The sequence below is a fragment of the Caretta caretta genome, chromosome 7 (assembly GCF_965140235.1).
Source record: "Caretta caretta isolate rCarCar2 chromosome 7, rCarCar1.hap1, whole genome shotgun sequence".
NCBI classification, from domain to species: domain Eukaryota; kingdom Metazoa; phylum Chordata; order Testudines; family Cheloniidae; genus Caretta; species Caretta caretta.
In genome coordinates this window covers 37,693,714-37,713,568 of record NC_134212.1, presented here as the reverse complement: position 1 = coordinate 37,713,568, position 19,855 = coordinate 37,693,714, and the positions used below count along the sequence as shown (strand labels likewise).

Below are 19,855 nucleotides of genomic sequence, written 5' to 3'. Positions count from 1 at the left end.
AAAAACTTAAAGCTCTATCATATATCATATATATCAATTAAACAAATACAGATACTACTTAATGACAGACTAACTGGCAAAAGGACGTTGTCTGCAATAAAGCTCCACCCCTTCCACTAGGTCTCAAAAACCTGTGTTCCTCTCTGACAAGAGTATGTATGAGGCATGACACAGATACTTTGAGGAGACTTCCAAAAGAAGCATATAATCAGCTATTTTGAAACTCATCCAAATCTTCAAAAAATGCAGACATCACCAAGGGTGCCAAATTGGACATCATTTAAATAGACAACTAGGGAGGGGGGAAATCCACTGAAACGTCTTTGATTACCAGAGGTGATAGAATGGGAAAATGAGAGACATTTTTTTGAAACAGGCCTCTGACTTCTAAATAGAAACAGTTTGTCACAGGATTTTCTGGCCTTTTCATCCCTTGATTTTCAGAACTCCAGCAGAACTCGGGGCAACACATCTCATACAAGTCCCTTTTACATTTTGTAATTGTTTTCCTGACAGGAGTTATGCATGCCATGTGTCTGGACTCTGCCTCCCAGTGGGATAAAGGAGTGGATTACTTTACTTTTAAAGGAGGAGCTGGTTTTCTCTTTCCTTCTTTGAACTTGTCTCAAAAGCAGAGTGCTCAATCTGAAGGGAAATTCAGTGGCTCTGAAGGCACTAAACAAAAATAATCCCATAGATTACCCCTGGTTGACTGACAGAGGTAGGTAAAAGGATCCATCCAGTCTAAATCACATTCAGCAGCTAATCTAACAAGGATTTAAAGATACAAGATCCATATCCAGATCAGGTTTCAGAGTAACAGCCGTGTTAGTCTGTATTCGCAAAAAGAAAAGGAGTACTTGTGGCACCTTAGAGACTAACCAATTTATTTGAAATTGGTTAGTCTCTAAGGTGCCACAAGTACTCCTTTTCTTTTTGCGATATCCAGATCAGTATTTTAACACCCCATAGTCTGGGGATGTTTGATCTAGGGTTTTGTTTGTCTAGCAGCAAAATCATGACCCAGATTCACCCCACTGCCTGCCCCCAAACACCATCACTAAATTCGGGAGAGTTTGTGTGCAAGGTTTTGGTTTGGGCCCTCTACAGTTAACATATGAACCTCAGACCTTAATTGAAAGGCCTATATTCTGCCACCAAGCAGTATGGCGTCAGATTGTTAGATGAGTACTGAGTACTGCCACTTCTACCAAAAGTAGTTTAATCTAAAACCAAAAAAGTCAAGTACTATGTAAACCAAAACTCTGTATCCTGGGTACCCTGCGCAGGTGCATTCCAAAGGGTAGCATTTTTCAGAGCAGCCTGGGGCTGTTTTCTGGATCACTTCTGCAGTGCAGGCATGCAGAGGATGTAAGCTGCAAAGCAGTGATTGCACCAGGACTTTTGTTTGTGTCTAATGTTTTTTGTTTTGTTGTGACAATCACACCAACTTATGGAAGCAGCGTGAAATGCTGACTACACCGTATACACTAATGGCATATTTAGAGTAAAAATATAGCACACAGAGCAGTGTCATCCCAGCCTGCTTCCTAAAAAGAGATTTTGTATGCCAAGTCTGTAGATAAAATTACAGGAGAGAAAGGGGTGGAAACAACATTTTGTCATCCAGGTAGTCTGGGAAGTGTCACATGCTCCACCCAGCCTAGTAAATAGACTTTACAGAAATGCAAACCTCAAAAGAGAAGTAAAAAAAGAGGAACTCTGCTGTTAAAATGTGGAAGTTTACTACATAATAAAACAAGTGTACAACATTAAAATTTATCGTCCTAATTCTAGGAACTCAGTGATGTGACCACAGACTACAAAAATAGCTCCAGCAGAAATCACATGTAGTGATGTAATGTAAACAACAGAATAAATCTTTCAAACAACCTTAACTTTTTACGTGGAGAAACTTTAAGAAAAGCCCAGCTAACCTTAGTGCCCTGAAGTGGGCACTAAGCCACCTCTCTTTTCTTAGATAGATATTTTTATTGTGAAGTCTTCTGGTGGTAACTCCAGAGTTTGGTTTGCATTCTAAAATGGAGCATAAACTTCTGTTCTTTTCTAAAAGTACGTTACTATTGGTGAGAAATTTCACACTGGCTTAATGTCTCTGTCCTTTGGCTTTTCTATGTAGATTTGATTTGGTTTCACTTCACACACGCTTAAGAGGAAGTCCCACCTGCAGAAGTGAAGAAACAGATTGACAGAGCCAGAAGAATACCCAGAAGTCGCCTACTACAGGACAGGCCCAACAAAGAAAATAACAGAACGCCACTAGCCGTCACCTTCAGCCCCCAACTAAAATCTCTCCAGTGCATCATCAAAGATTTACAACCTATCCTGAAAAATGATCCCTCACTCTCACAGATCTTGGGAGACAGACCAGTCCTCGCTTTCAGACAGCCCCCCAACCTGAAGCAAATACTCTCCAGCAACCACACACCCAAAACACTAACCCAGGAACCCATCCTTGCAACAAAGCCCGATGCCAACTCTGTCCACATATTTATTCGTGACACCATCATAGGACCTAATCACATTAGCCACGCCATCAGGGGCTCGTTCACCTGCACATCTCCCAATGTGCTATATGCCATCATGTGCCAGCAATGCCCCTCTGCCATGTACATTGGCCAAACCAGACAGTCTCTATGCAAAAGAATAAATGCACACAAATCTGACATCAGGAATCATAACATTCAAAAACCAGTCGGAGAACACTTCAACCTCTCTGGTCACTCAGTAAAAGACTTAAGGGTGGCAATTTTGCAACAGAAAAGCTTCAAAAACAGACTCCAAGGAAAAACTGCTGAGCTTGAATTAATATGCAAACTAGATACCATTAACTTGGGTTTGAACAGAGACTGGGAGTGGCTGGGTCATTACACATATTGAATCTATTTCCCCATGTTAAGTATCCTCACACATTCTTGTCAACTGTCTACATGGGCCATCTTGATTATCACTACAAAAGTTGTTTTCTCCTGCTGATAATACCTTATATTAATTAATTAGCCTCTTACAGTTTGTATGGCAACTTCCACCTTCTCTGTATGTATATATATCTATCTTCTTACTGTACGTTCCATTCTGTGCATCCGATGAAGTGGGCTGTAGCCCACGAAAGCTTATGCTCTAATAAATTTGTTAGTCTCTAAGGTGCCCCAAGTACTCCTGTTCTTTTTTCTCTAAACTTTGGTTCTTGTTGAAATTTCTCCTTGACTAATACCTTTTAAAATTTTATCATTGACTAATACCTTTTTAACTGTGTCTCTACACAAAATTTGGTAGAGAGGTTGACCCAGAGGTGAGCCAGTGCCATAGAGTCTTGCTAAATGTTGTCAGTCAGAGATCCATTGTGCCCTTTAAAAGTGAAAATTTATGCACCTACCTGGCCATATATAAAAGGTCATATAGCAATACACTGTGCAACACTAATGCTCTACTTGGTAAATTAAAAAAAACTTAACTGTAAAACAACCCATGTTGGATAATTTACAATAAGAATAAACTTGATTCTGTGACTAAACTGAATAGCTATAGCTCATCTGATATTTAGTACATATTATGCATGCATCTTATTTAAATTCCCTTTGAGACCCATTAGATACTATAAAGAACAATCTTTTTTTGGGGCTTGATCCTGCGTAGCGTAGGTGCAAGGTAAAGTGATTAGCAGGACAGAGCGTTCACGGACACTCAATTCTGCACAAATTAGAGCACTACTGCACAATCACCAAGTTACTCTAGCAGGACTGACCCCCCTAAGAAGAGGCCCTGTAGCCTAAATCCATGTCTTGATTTCCTAATTACCCTTTTTTTGTACCTTGTGCACTTTGGGCATGTGGGGCTTGAGGCTTACTACAGTTCACTGTTAACAATTCCTAGCTCATAAACTTGACTTCACCAGGCATTCAGACTTGTGAATGAAGCACAGCATTCTTGCATGTGCTCCTGTGCACTGCAGGATCTTGCAACATGTAGTTCTTGTGGCAGTATATGGTGTACTGACCACCAGCACTCCAGACTTCAAATCTGAAACACCTTTAATTTGAGTAATTGCCATATTTCATCCGAATACTATTGCAATTCATGGGAAATCTCAGTCCCATCTAATGAATGCAATTAACATAGGTAATACTTAATCAGAAAGAAACATATATAAGCCTTCTCTAGATTGTCTGAAAATAACTGCACCCTATATAGCATATGAGTAATCTCAACATTGCATCTCAAAACAAGTGCAATTTATAGATGAGTAACCTCCACGTCTCTTTTGATTTTAATCTCTATATGACTAATTTCTACTTCTTCTGAAGTGTATTAAATATCTTCTCTACTTCCTGTCTGAAAACCATCTCTATTTTTTGCCTAAAAGTAATGATAGCATTTGTTAGCAGTGAACACTATGAGTCTGAAATATAGTTTCCATTCTAACTCCCCTCTTTCAGTTGTTCATAACTTTATCTAACAAATTCCACGGGTGCTGAAATCTTCCGTGCTTGGCCTTAGCCCTAAGGTGACTTGTGTGCAGAGATTTTGAGCAGTTGAATTATATGAACATGAAAAAAAATCCACTTCTCCCATAGGTTCTAAATTAAATTTGTGTTCATTTCAAAAACAAACATTTAACATCGCTAATTTCAGTAATTCTGTTGTCTACAGCAATTCTGAATAACATTATGTGTACACAAGCACTTAATGTGTGAACTGTGTGCTGTCTGTGAAGAAATGCCATGCTTTTTGGATGGAGTTTCTTTTGGAGAAGCTGTTGCAAACAGCAAGAGTTTGCTCTCTGCCTTAATCTGTGTCTAGTCAATTGTTGGAGCAGAGTTGCAATGGCCTGCCTCCCGCATGTGTCATGGTACTGAAGGATCAGGGCAAGCTGATCACAAGCCTCCAGGAACATCTGATTCTTCATGCAAAAGTTCTGGAGCCACTGCTGGTCATCCCAGGTCTGCATGATGATGTGACCCCACCAGTGTTATCTTATTTAAGGTTTGGGCTAAGCAATAGAAATAAAGAAAACATGGTTAATAGGGCACCACATGCTATAAATCATTGGTTAGAAATGCTTAGTCCAGAAATGACATCACTTACTTGTTTTAATGTATAAAAAGCAAGGTTTTCTAGGGGGTTTGTCAGAGCTTTTCCTTACCTCCTGGAGTCATGCCATGATGGGAAGGTGTCTCCTGGGCCTGATTTGGTTGTGAATATTCAGCTAATACTTATAACTGTATTATTGCAAAGGCATGGAGTATAGACACGTATATGCTTATATTTGTATCTTGGATGTAACCAACAGCAAATAGCCTTTGGAATAATAAAAGAACGTGTGTGTGGAAACCGAGTCATGGTAAACCTTAAACTTATTAGGAATTTTTTTTCCCCAACAGGCTTCATCTAGGAGATGGTGGAAAGAAAGGTGGTCAGCAGAGCAGTGTTGAATAAGTGACCTATATCTTTCTCTGGACCTGGGAATTCTGGGATCTGTATGCGTGAGAGGCCATATTCTCTAAATTTATACCCTCAGGTGGGTGGAAAGTTACATGAAAACTGAGAAGATGCTCACAGTTGAGTTACTTCTGCCCATGTCTCTGGGTTTCCTCTGCAGGAAGAATAATCTAGCCCTTCATATTCAGATAATGCACATCTATTTGAGTGAAGTTGCTCTGTTAATTCTAACATTACAGCTCTTATTTTTGATATAAAAGCTCTAGTTAATAAAATAACATTCACAATATAAAATATGAATAAATATCCTTTAAAAGTCAAGCAGTCTGAATGCTCGAACAAGGCTACTTTTGGGAATCATTCCCACCCATGTGAGTTAATTCCAGAAAACTCATTTAAAGTGAAACTCTGATTAAAGTCAGTGAGTTTTTTATTGGTGATTCTTAAAATCACCGTTACTTAATCTGTCCATGCTGTCTCAACCCACTGTTTGGCTAGATACCAGGGAACACGCTTTCATGCATCAATTAGTTCTGTTCATTTTGGGGGCTCTTTTGTCATTCTATGCTACATCTCATCTTTGCTTCCTTAGTCAAAGAAGGCTCTAGTCTTTTACTAAGCCAAGCCAAGACCTAAATTTTCTGGTATTGACTTAGTATAAGAGACCATTTCTTTTTCCTGTAGTTGTTTAAAACCTCAGTGGATATGACAGTTGAATGTCAGTTGTACATGCGCAGGACTTACTTTTTTGCATGTGTAAAGCCTTACTTTTCATTAACCTCTCTTGGGAATTTGAGTCACTTCTTTCAAGAAGCAGCCAACCAGTTATATCTTGGAGGAAATTGGCGTTGAAATTGGAAGCCAGTGAACTACTAGGAGTAGTACAACAGTCCCAAATGTGTTGTGTGAATTTCATTGTTTAAATATCTAATTGCTTATGTAGCCTTTGAAGAGGATTACTGTTTCACCATACCCCCTCAACTTTGTGTGGGACTGGTGCCTACGGTCAGGGGAGAGGCAAGAAGAAACTGAGGCAAAGCAGCTGTTTTAGGTTGTGTGACTGAGCAGACTCTTTGGGGAAGGAGGTGTCAGATTCTGACAATGTCCAAGGGGGTCTGAATGAATCCAGAGGGGTCTGAGGGAGGGTCTTGGACTGAGCCCAGAAAGGGGCTAGAGGAGATTTTGGATGAATCTAGAAAGGGGCTGAGAGATTACGATATCTGAGGGAGAGACCTTCAGTCCAGACAGCTGAGTGGGAGGCTGAGGCTTGTGTGCTCAGGAGGGTCATGTGGGTTTGATGGGCCTGAACTGGGATTTCCTTTTAATGATAACATAACACACTAATCATGTTAGAGACAAAGATGGGGACTACCCAGAAGTGCCATTAGCATCCTTGACTTTGCAGTATTCTGTCTTGTGCTGCGCTTTCTGCACTGATTGCTGGTCTGATAGATTCCCCAAAGCAGCCAACCACTTGGATGCAGCTTTGTAAACATGATCACTTCTTGTGCTTTTGAAGAAGTCTCACGTCTTGCTTGCCCTGCACCAGAGGTTAATCAGAATCTGTCTCTCTGACCAGCTAGCAGTTCATTTGATTCAGAACTTCTTGTTAGTGCCAGCCATAGCTCACACAAATGATTAACTGCATTTCCAGTTGCGCACTCCATGTGGAAATGAAGGGTTAAACGCTGAGCAGCTGCATTTGAACCAGGTGGTTGCATCTGATTCCTAGGAATCAAATAGGAAGTTTTGGGATAGGACTGGGAAACACAGGCCATGGGGATTGTGGGATACTGTTGGCAAACTCTCAAGATCCTGATTTGCGCTGTGTCTACACTGCAAAGAGCATGGGCTTGGACCTACTTCACAGCGGGACTCAAGCTTGGACCCACACTTACGGCCAGGTTCATGAGCCTGAGGACTTTCTGGAATGAGTCAGACTGATTTGTATATGAATGATAGAGGAGCTTAATCTGAGTCCAGCCCGGGTTTACAAAGCAATGCAGACATACCCCTAAAGGTAGCATTCTCTAAGTAACACAGCTTTGGTTTTCTTTGTATCAGAACTTTCTCAGAGCAAGACTTTGCTAGTGGATCAGGTAAATAGGCTACCTCACAATTTACTGGGGTGCTAAATACACTTACTTTGGAGCTCTGAATATACACATGTGAACTTCCCAAACTACTAGGAATGGAGTCTCATGGTATAAGACTTCTACAGGTAGTCCATCGATTTGCAGTATGCATTTGACGTGAACTCAGTGCAGTGTTCGCTTAGGCATTCTTAATATGCCAGTCCTTCAGACAGTATCATCCATGTATAATGGAACAGTGATGACCAAAGGACGAGTGGTCTATAAGTCCAAGATGCAGGATCATCCCCTCCTACAATGAAACCTATGGAAGCAGGCTGTGGGGCTGGGTTGTGCCATTCTGGGAGCTGGGTTGTGCCCCATTTTGTGTGATCTACCCCAAACCTGGCAAATTGCTCATTCTGTCAAGAAGGGTAGAGCTTGGGTCATAGTTATTTTTCTGAATAAAGACGAAGCACCCCTAAATCAAACTCCAATTTCCCACACCTTCCCATTGGCTACCACAGTCCCTCTGCTTTGACTTGCTGCTACCCTCATAATCCCACTAAATGCCCACAAGTGTCTGCTCAATTTTAGATCTTCTTTCCACACTGTCAACCTGCCTAATTCCAGCCTTCTCTCCCATTACACTCCTCCTTGCCTCTTAATACACTTCATACCAGTTGGTCCTCCATTCCTTCTGAGTCTCTTCTATTAAATTTGAATTGTGCTTAATATGTGAGGAATAGATTTGGGGAGGAAAGAAGTTTAGGTGGATCTTTGTTAATATATGGATGGAAGAGTCTAAGGATGATGGCTAATCTGAGCAGAGGGATTTTCAATAGACAATCATAGCAGAGATGTTTGCATAGCCACTATGTTGTGAAATAAATATAATGATTGTGCAAATTCATGGGCAAAGCTATGTCAGTGCTGCCAACGGGGGTTCAGGAATGTGTGCACATATCAAATATTTCAAAACTGCATTATTATTTTATAACTTTAATGTTCCCATATCATGGGACTTAATAGCACAAATACACTGTTCATAATAAACAGCATTATATGTGGTATTTAATGTTTAATTCAAGTTATTTACAATATCCAAGTTATTTACAATAACACATTGTACATTAAATAACGACATATATTGTATATCTAAAACAGAAGACAGCCCCTGCATAAATATGTTTTTAAAAAATGATTCTTAAAATTTGTGGTGACTCTGAAACTCTTGGGGTTAGGACAAATAGATTAGAATTACCTCCTAAACTGAGATTTCTGAATTTACACTCTATACTGACTTGAGGGAGAGCAGGGCTACCTTTTACCTTGAAAAACATTACCCCGAATAAAATAGTGATTAAAATCTTCCCCAGATAAAATTATTTGTATGGTTTTACAATCAAAGACTTACATGTAGCACATTTACAGTTACCACTGCACCTTCTACCTCCTGTCATCTGACGGAATTTGGAAAAGATCACAGAATGCAGTTCAGCTGGTTTTGGTGCATTGCTCATAATGGGCTGATCCAATTACATTGCAGTTTCCCCCCCTTCTGAACTCCTTAACTAACCAGTAATTCTTCTTCTCACCTCCTCAAAGCTAAATCCAGTATCTGATACACCCAAGGTATTCCTAATCTGCCGCAGGTGATTTGAGATTGGGAGTTGCCATTACCTGATATAAGTATCAATTTACAAGCCTGAGAGTAGGCTTCAGTAACATCCCAGGCAAGAGAGATCTTCTGTTTCCACTTGATACTGTTTGTTAATTCGAACAAGAAGAGTGAAACCTTCAACATATATGTCTCCTCTTCTCAGTCCAGTTAAGGGAGAACCATGAAAACCTGGGAGGAGGATAGGGGTGAAGGCCAACAGGACCCTTTGCCAAGATGGGCATGGATGGGAAAGAATGCCTGTTGTGGGGAGTGTGAAGTGGCTGCTAAGCAGCCATATATTTACCATGTCTAGCATGCAAAGTGGCCTTTGGCCTGACACTGGCTCACTCCTCGAACATGCCCTCTTATCTGGATCTGCAGACAGTAGCACTCAGTTAGGCCCTGTGTAGTGTGTGGAGTAGCCACTGTTCTTCTGGGTAGCCCTTTTGCGTACTATTAGTGGTGCACTGGAGGCTTGCTACAAGTGATTCACAAAGAGTAGCTTGGTATATATCCATGCAGGATCCACCTGAAAATACATACTAATCACTCATCTTAATTAATTAGCCTCTTACAGTTTGTACGGCAACTTCCACCATCTCTGTATGTATATATGTATCTTCTTACTATATGTTCCATTCTATGCAGCCGATGAAGTGGGCTGTAGCCCATGAAAGCTTATGCTCTAACATATTTGTTAGTCTCTACGTACTCCTGTTCCTTTTTGCGGATACAGACTAACATGGCTGCTACTTTGAATACTGAACATGCTTATATAGAGAGGGTTACCATACATCTGGTACATCCTGGACACTTCCTCTTTTTTGATCCTCCGCCCTTTGTCCAGGTGGATTTTTCAAATAAGAGGCAACATCTACAATTTTTGTGAGCAGACATTGCAGCTCAAAAAGAGTTATCTCTGTATCCCGATTAGTCCCTTCCCTGCAGCCATAGCTGCCGGATCCTGCCCACCCAGGCCCCTGCTCCCAGCCCTGGGGAGGGCAAGGGGCCCGAAGAACATGGCGCCAGGATCTGTCCTGCCACTGTGTCAGGGAACAACACTGCCCCCTCACTTCAAGAGTGAGGCTGCAGGTATCCCCTCCAGCACCCCTTAAATATCCTCTCCAGCACCCCCAAAATATCCATTCACAGTACATACAATCCCCCTTCTGCACATCCCCCTCAGCTCTCCCTCCACCCCCAGCAGTGTCCTCTTTTTGGGAACCTGAAATATGGTAACCCTACATATATTGCATACAAAAAGTACATTAGAAGAATGTTAAGGCTACAAAATCAGGCACTCAAAATCTAAGGGTATGTCTACACTACGAAATTAGGTTGATTTTATAGAAGTCGATTTTTAGAAACCGATTTTATACAGTTGATTGCATATGTCCACACTAAGTGCATTAAGTTGGCAGAGTGCGTCCTCACTACTGTGGCTAGCATCGACTTACAGAGCGGTGCACTGTGGGTAGCTATCCCACAGTTCCTGCAGTCTCCACTGCCCACTGGAATTCTGGGTTAAGCTCCCAGTGCCTGATGGGGCAAAAACATTGTTGCGGGTGGTTTTGGGTACATGTCGTCAGGCCCCCCTCCCTCCGTGAAAGCAACGGCAGACAATCGTTTCTCACCTTTTTTCCTGGGTTACCTGTGCAGATGCTATACCACGGCAAGCATGGAGCCCGCTCAGCTCACCGTCACCATACGTCTCCTGGGTGCTGCTAGCAGCTGTGGTACTGCATTGCTACACAGAAGCAGCTCCTTGCCTTTGCGGCAGACAGTGCAGGAGGGCTGATAGCTGTCATACGTCTCCTGGGTGCTCCTGGCAGACCTCGGTGAGGTCGATCAGGGGCGCCTGGACAGACATGGCTATTCTCCTCTTAGAGCACCAAATGGGAGCCAGAGACTCCAGGTCATTCTCTTCTTTAAGTTTCATCTCATGGAGATTCAGTCCTACCTGGAATATCATGTGAGCTGGAGGCTTCTGCCTCAGGCTGCTCTCCCAGCTGGCAGCACCTGACGGTCACACCTACCCCACCCTACCCCTTGCTCCCATGGCTCATGAAGCCTGGACAGCAGTAAGGAGCAGTCCAACTATAGGCTGGGCAAGTGCAGAATGGCGGTAGAATGTGCCTTTGGACATTTAAAAGCTCGCTGGAGCTGTTTTCTGACTAGGTCTTACCTCAGCGCAACCAACATTCCCATTGTTATTGCTGCTTGCTGTGTGCTCCATAATATCTGTGAGTGTAAGGGAGAGATGTTTATGGCGGGGTGGGAGGTTGAGGCAAAGCATCTGGCGTCCGATTTTGAGCAGCCAGACACCAGGGTGATTAGAAGAGCACAGCAAGGCATGCTGCGCATCAGAGCGACTTTGAAAACCAGTTTCATGACTGGCCAGGCTATGGTGCGACAGTTGTGTGTGTTTCTCCTTGGTGCAAACCCACCCCCTTTGTTGATTTTAATTCCCTGTAAGCCAACCACCCTCCCCTCTTCGAAATAAAGTAACTATTGTTTTGAAACCATGCATTCTTTATTAATAAAAAAAAAAGAGAGAGATAACGGACAAGGTAGCTGTGGAGTGGGGGAGGAGGGAAGGACAAGGCCACATTGCTTATTGTAGCTACACTAAAAATCAAACTGTTCGAATGCAGCGGGGGTCTGTGCTCTTGTTGGCTTTCCTGCAGCTCCATTAGCCTCAGCATCGCGTCCTGCCTTCGCTCTTCGCGCTCACTTAATTCTTTCCTGGCCTCTGCCACCGAGTGCCTCCATGCATTAAGCTGTGCCCTATCAGTGCGGGAGGACTGCATGAGCTCGGAAAACATGTCATTGTGAGTGTGTTTTTTTGCCTTCCAATCTGCGATAACCTCAGGGACGGAGACGATAGGGGGAGTGTAGAAACAGTCTACACTCTATGATTCTGGGGGCACTGCATGGTCACCTGTGCTGCTGAGTTCACCATGCAGACCAAACAGGAAGTGAAATTCAAAAGTTCCCGGGGCTTTCCCAGTGTACCTGGCTAGTGCATCGGAGTTCAAAGTGCTGTCCAGAGCGGTCACAATGGAGCACTCTCGGATAGCTCCCGGAGGCCAATACCGTCGATTTGCATCTTCACTACCCCAAATTCGACCAGCAATGTCAATTTTAGCACTACTCCCCTCGTCGGGGAGGAGTACAGAAGTCAATTTTAAGAGCCCTTTATGTCGATGGAATGGGGTTGGTTGTGTGGATGCAGTCATTTTTAAATCGACCTAATGCAGCTAAATTTGACCTAACACCATAGTGTAGACCAGGCCTAAGAAATACAGAATTGAGGTTGCCTATGCCAAAGAACCCATGTCAGATTTCAAGCCATTGCACTAAAGCATGGAGGTGCAAGAGCTTATCAATGAAACTGTTGTAAAAAAATTGTTAATGTGTTCAAGAGAATGTATTTTTCCCTAATCAAATTCTCAAAAGGCTGAACCCCCTTTTGCTGAAACTTAAAGCCTGAGACAAACACTTGGCATGAAAAATTTCAGTTCCAAATAGTTTGGAAGTTATAAGCGACTGAAAAAAAGGCCTTAAAATGGGAAGTTTTGGACAGCCTTTAAATCTAGACAATGCTATCAGCTCTGACTGTGACTCAGGGTCTCTGCATCTATAACTGTTTCACGTTCCTTACTTCTGTTACCCCCAAGTTACAGTTCAACTTCTCTATGGCTTTCTTGACCAAAAAAAGCTGAATTGCTTTTCAGAGGTCATCAGGGAAAATGTGCATTTACAATGAGCCATTATAGAATTGCATTGTCTTTCAGGAAGCTCTGTAACCAGCCGACGCAAGAGATAAACAGGCCCAATCCTTGTCCCTTTAAAATCAATTGTAAAATTGCTATTAACTTCCATAGCAATAAGTGACAGGAAGGAAAGAAATAAAAACAAAAATAAAGCTGGTGGAAAGCAAAAAGGACCAGCTTAAATTCACCTTGTCAAGATTCCAGCCTGGTGCCCACAATCCTCAGGTTTTCCGATGTTTTGATAAGCAGTTTGAGCAATATCTCTGCATTTCTCTCCCTCCCCCACTCCCAGCCTTCATTAATTCCAATGACATGTAAAGCTACTGTAGGATAGAGGCATGTCTGCCATCAATCATTTTGCAGAAACCTTTATTTTCAAGGTTTTTTTCTACAGTAGAACAAATTCCCAGAATGCACAGTGCTTTAAATTGAAGCTCTGTAACTTCATAAACCCAAAAGGGACACATTCTTGAAGTTGCGTCAACTCAGCCTCTGTAATTGTCCCAATTTGTATGTGCAAAAAGCCTGATTTGCACACAAAAAAAGCACTTGTGCATGCATCCCTCTGGACTTTGTCCTCCAAACCGGGAGCATGAGTCAGACTTACCAACGTTTGATTTTGAATGACTTTATTTGGTGATAAAACTTGAATCCCAGAAGGGAGGATTTGGCAGCATATGGATTGGTTCTTGCATTTAAATAAGAACAAACAAACACAGTTTCTGGAATTCTTTATGCTTAGTTTCTAAACATTAACATTGTTCTGAATATGAGTAGAGGAGAAGGAGGGAGCAGGTAATAAAACCATTAGAAGGGAGTCTGGAGCTCTCTTTGCCCTTCTCCTCTCTGGAGGAGGATGATTCTTGGTTTATTTAATAAATGCCAATCTGGTGCATTCCAAAGACATAAAAAATGTCTTCAGAAGTTTGCGCCAAGGATAAGCATGATCCCTGGAGCATATGCAGGTAGTAAGCTGGAATTTAAACCATCCCACAAACAACAGCGCATGAATATGAATTATGCATTATAAGTGGTACCTGTAGGGATGCCTCTAGCTAAGGTTGTCTGACACTTCCTATTATAAGACTTGGTTTTCAGTTCCTTATAACTTTCCCCAACATTAACTGTTTGGGCTGAAATTTTCTTCATTGGGTCCTGCTCAGGTTGAATCTTTCTGGAAAATTTAGCAAGAACAGTTAATCTGTTTCTCAGGACAAGGTAGGGGAAATTTTTTCCTCCCAACATCAAAAGTTCTTACAAATGCTCCATTAAGAAGCTCTCTTGCCTCCAGCCTATGAAGGAAGTGCTTGAAATTTGGCCAGGTGATTGCTCTGGTGACAGGGATGTGCCTTTTGCCATTCTCATGAAAAAATGCATCAAAATTTGGCCAAGTTATGAACCTCTGAAAATCAGTTTTCACATTCCCAGAGGCTTATTAGTTTGGCAGCTAAATCCTCCAGAGATTCCATCAGCACTGAATATGCTCCATCCTGAGGTTCAGGAGGACTTTCCCTACAATTTCTCCTTGTGAGTGAGGGGCCTGAACTGTGTTGCCAGTAACCAGAACTCAGAACAGAGATCCTTGCCTATGCTCTCAATGCTGCCCCAGCAGTGTGGAAGGGTTGGGAGACTGACAAGGAGGTGAGGAAGGGACTGGGATGAGCACAGGCAACCTTAAAATTTAGGAAATGAGAGAATTGAGTGCTTGATTTTGCCACTTTAATGTTCTTTTAACATGGTCCTTTTTTTTTTTAACGTGAAACACTTGATATGAATAAGAGGTACTTGCTAGCCTACTTTAGAACCATTAAGTCATTAAAGAAACAATCACTGCTTTGAGCTTGTGTATTAAATTTTTTCTAAGACAGAGGTTCTCAACCTGCGATCACTTTCCCTTAGGGATCAGGACCAGCTATTGAGGATGGGAAGATGGTTAAATAGGAAGGTGTCCCAGGATGGCTCTGATAGCGGAAAAGTTGAGAACCACAATTAAAACCTATAACAGTTGGTCAGACAAGCACCTCTTGGTGCTTGGTAGTAACAAATAGGGGATGTCTACACAGCTTTAACTTCAAAGCCCTGTCTATATAGCTATGTTTAGAGTACTAGCCTGAGCCCTGCTAATTTGGTCTATCAATCTGGGCTGAGAGGCTTGCTCCAAAATGCCCTATAGACTTGCCTATAGTGGTCCTTCTATGAATATTTTAAAGCTCTGAATATGAAAAATATATTGGAGTCCGTTAAGGATGCCCTGTCAATGTATTAAATGCTCAGATCTGCTGGACACGTCATCCTGTTCCCTTAGCCTATCCAGTATTCTTCCAAAGGCATGTTCCTCAATCCTCTAAGTGGCCTATAGATGGGAAGTGAGCTGTAGCTCACGAAAGCTCATGTTCAAATAAATTGGTTAGTCTCTAAGGTGCCACAAGTACTCCTTTTCTTAATGTTTTCTTAGTATTTCTGCTAGACAGAGACTTGGAATTCTACAGAAATTTGTCCTTAATTTCTTATGGCTCTTACTTCATCTACACAGATGACAGGAAAGATGATCTTGTGACTAAGGCACTGGACTAAAGCGTGGCAAATCAGGGTTTCATTACCAGTAATGACAGACCTCCTGTGTGACCTTGGGCTCATCACTTAATCTCTTCCTCAGATCCTCCTTTTGTACCTCAGATCCTCCTTTTGTACATGGGGAAGTAATACTTCTTGTTTCCCTCCCTCCCTGGGTCTCATCTGTTTAGATTATAAGCCCCTGAGGACAAGGGACTCTTACAATATGTATGTATGTATAACTGCCTCCCCTTGCTGAGCTATAAGGGAAGGGATCTGGCAAATACTTGGACAGATCACACTACACTGAATAAGCTGAGTAGAGTGGTGGACATTCATGGCACTTGGAGGGAGTTAATGGTCAATCAGGAAAAGCCTCCATATCTTCTGACACTGGCTCAGAGAAAGAGGGTTGTCTGTTTTTTCATTCCACTTTTAACCTGCAGTCCTGTGCCTGCTGTTGCCCAAGATGGCCCCAGTTGCTATGGATAATCATTTCAAACTCTTGGGAGTGCCTCCTTACAGTCACATGGTTTGATACAACAAACCCCTGAGTCGCAGGGTAGATACACCCCGTCATGGGGTGTCAGGTCACATGCGACAAATAAGGGGTTACGGTTCAAGTGTCTAAAGTAGATGGTGTGCCCTAGCTTATAAAGCAGAGCAGCGCAGCCTAGTGGCCAGAGTCCTTGAGCAGCCCCCACACCATGTGATGGGGTGGGCCAGGGTAGGGAAACCCAGGCCCACACTTCTCCACCAGCTCCTGACCCAGGGCACCTGTGAAACCGGAAACCAAGCTGAACCATGGATTACTTATTTTAACAGTTGCATCACCTGAGTCACTTCCTACCCTTGGTTCTTGCTCTGTCAGTTCTCCTGGGGGTGTCAGCCTTCTGGCTTACTCTTGTTCTCCAGGGTCAGTGGGGGTTCCATCGTCGATCCCACTGGCTTGGCCTCTGTGGTCTGTAGCTCCAGCAACTCCCTGGCAGGAGCCTGCAACTCACATCTGCTATCCTCTTCTGCCAGTCTAAACTGAGCTGGGCCACTCCCTTTTATATCCTGTCTCCAGTTTCAGCATGCCCATCATGGCCTCTTCAGCCCACAATGTGCGGTTAACTGCATTTAGGTCAGTACGGGATAGATATATCCCATCACACCCTGCATTCACACCACACACACTATTGTCATAATCTTTGTACAAATTATGCCTTTTGAAGTATCATTTGAAAACTCATAACTTACTGATCAGTATTGTCCTGATAAAATGTGTGGCTACATTGTATGTGAGTAATAAGATTCCACTGTATCATGTTATTAATACACGTTCCAAACGGAGGTTGGCAAACAGATCTATCTCAAACAAAGGAATGTATGTTCTACTTAGTTTGCATTTAAGCAGTAAACAGAGTCATCAAGCAGGAAGGGAAACAAAAGAAGCTCAGGCTGGTGGGGGAATAAACAGCAGGGCACATCCTTCCATTTTGTCTCCTGGTACACATCTGGAAATATTTTTCAAGAGTGGGACTGAAGCCATAAAAATGAGAGACAAACACCGCAAGGCACCTCTTGCATTCTCCTTCCCTGCCCATCATATTCACAGCCATTGAAGCAACAAAGGAAGCATTTGTTAGATTCTGGGAGAAGGGGTCCTGACCTCAGAAGCTTGGTCAGTAACACTGCTGAAAGCATCTGGTTAGAAAACTTTGTTTTGAATTTAACACAGTATAAGTTAGACACCAGTTGTGTTTTATCTTTACTTTTCTTGTAACCATTTCTGACTGTTGTGCCTCATTATTTGTACTCATTTAAAATCTCTCTCTTTGTAGACAGTAAACTTGTTTTATTGTTTTTCTCCAATCAGGTGTGTTTAAATTGAAATGTTTGGGAAACTCCATTTGAGATGACAAGTTGTATGCATATTATTTCTATTTTAAAAAAATGGACCTTTATATAAAACTAATACTGTCCAAGACAAGGCTGGGCAATACAGGATGTACATTTCTGGGGCAAAAACTAAGCCTGGGAGTGTGTTTGAGTCACCCTGCAGTATAACCAAGGCTGGTATGAGCCAAGATATGGCTGGCTGGCTGTACCACACACAGGCGTAGCTGGGAGTGACTTGCATGCTGGACCCTGTTTGTGAGCAGTCTGGGCTGGAGCCTTCAGCAGCAAAGCATTGTAAAGTGGGCAAGGATGACATAGCTACTCATTAGTCTGGATTATACCCTGATATGCCACCTGAAGAGCAGTGGGTTTTATGATCCATTTGTTTTTGGTTTTGTTTTTTCCCCCCAGGGTACTCCAGGTTAATAGCTGAAACATCTTAAACGTCATCTTTTTGAAAGAAATCTCTCTCTAAAAGAAGAGTTCCATATTTTTTTAAATCAGTTTATCAGGCTCATTTTTATTGATGGGAGGGTTTGGAGGATTTGCTCCATATCTGAGGCAATGGTTAGTCCAGGTATTAGTGGCACCCAACAGGGTGGTGTGCAACAAACTGCACCTCAGCTGTACATGTACAGCACCAAGAACAATTGGGCCTTGATCTCGGCTTGGGCCACTGTTACGTAGTAACTAGCAAATGGGAGTCCTCAAGGCAAACTCTGCCCTCATTTACATAGACCTCAGTGTGTTGCATGAGTGTAATAGATGTGAATTAGTCCCTTGTTTGTACTCTCAAATATCCAACACTGAAAGTTACTCTTAATATCAGATGTAAAGCTGGAACCCTGGTGTTATATTGAACTATAATGAGGAAGGCCTTTTGTGTGTTGTGGCAGAGCACTGGCTTTGCCTCGGGGGGGTCCTGCGCTTCTAGATAGTTAGGGTTTGCCTCAGAGGTTTGCTGTGACCCTCAATGTAGCCTCACTCCCCTCCTAGAGGCAAGAGTTACAGCTTACTGAGTCACCTTCATCATCAGCCAGTCAACGGGTTTGGTGTAAGAACCCTCTTTAGTCCTTTTCTTCCTTCTCAGGGAGCGTTTCTGTAGAGGTGTGGGTGGGAGGTTGGGGGGAACCAGGGCCCGCTCTCTTCTCCGGGTGCCAGCCCAGGGACCCTAATTGGCAGTGGAAACAGGTAGTTTTCCTTCTACCAGAGCTGTAGCCCTTCCCTGGGCTACTTCCCCAAACGACTCCTTCTAGCACCCTCCTTGGTACCTGACTTCTCCTGGGTCTTTTACTTTTTTACCTTCTTTCTTCCAGTCTTCCCACAACACACCTTCTTACCCCCAGCTCCTATCAGCCGGCCTCTCTGACAGGGCTTCCTTTTAAACTAGTCCCAGACAGTTCTAAATGGGCTTCAGGTGATCTGATTAGCTGTTTTGCGGTGGCAAGCGCTGGGAGGAGAAGCGGGGACGCAGCACGCTCAGGGGAGGAGGCAGAGGTGAGGTGAGCTGGGGCGGGGAGCTTGGCTGCCGGTGGGTGCAGAGCACCCACCAATTTTTCCCCCTGCGTGCTCCGGCCCTGGAGCACCCACTGAGTCAGTGCCTATGAGGTAGAGTATTGGGTGCTCCTCCTCCCCAACCATCTGCAAGAGGACGTCCCCTAACCCTACCTCAGATGCATCTGTTTGTGGGATGAATTCCTTGGTGAAATTTGGGGCTATCAATACGGGGTTACTGCAGAGGGTAGTCCGTAGGTCCGCAAATGCCCTCTCTGCTGTGTTGAACCATCTGACTGGATCAGGGCCACGGCCCTTCACTAAGTCCATTAGGGGACTTGCCCTTGTAGCAAAATGGGGGATGAAACCCCCCCATGCCCCATCACCCCTAGAAATGGTCAGACCTGCTTCTTATGACTCGGCTGGGGTCAATTTTGGATGGCCTCTAACTTATTCAGTTGGGATTTTACCAGATCCTTTCCTACCACATAGCCAAGATATTTGGCCTCCGTGAACCCTACGGCGCACTTGACAGGGTTTGCCATAAGGCCAGCTCACCTGAAGGTATCAAGAACCGCCCCCACCTTCTTCAAGTGGGTTTCCCAGTCTGTGGTATGAATAACCACATCATCCAAGTAGTCTGCAGCATAGCTGACATGGGGGCATAATAGCTTGTCCATGAGGCTCTGAAAGGTAGCTGGGGCCCCATGTAGTCCAAAAGGGAGGACCATATATTGGAAAAGACTCTCTGGTATAGAGAACACCATTTTTTCCTTCATGTCTTTGGCTAGGGGAATCTGCCAGTACCCCTTTGTCACGTCTAGGGTCGTCAAGTACTGGGCATTACCCAGATGGTGCACTAGTTCATCTATGCGAGCTCTAGGGTATGCCTCAACCTGGAATAGTTCAGCAGAAGTTGTTGCAGAACCTTGTGGTGCCACCGCAGGTTTGGG

The 19,855-nt window shown here is 43.2% G+C and overlaps 1 long non-coding RNA gene across 1 annotated transcript in view; it reads left to right on the top strand.

Moving 5' to 3' along the window:
* LOC142072736 (uncharacterized) overlaps positions 1–5,352 on the top strand; it is a 39,999-nt gene extending 34,647 nt beyond the window's left edge. The window contains exon 2 of the long non-coding RNA XR_012669278.1: positions 2,141–5,352. This is a non-coding gene — a long non-coding RNA (uncharacterized LOC142072736). The remainder of the gene's footprint in view (positions 1–2,140) is intronic.
* The last annotated feature ends 14,503 nt before the right edge of the window (positions 5,353–19,855 follow it).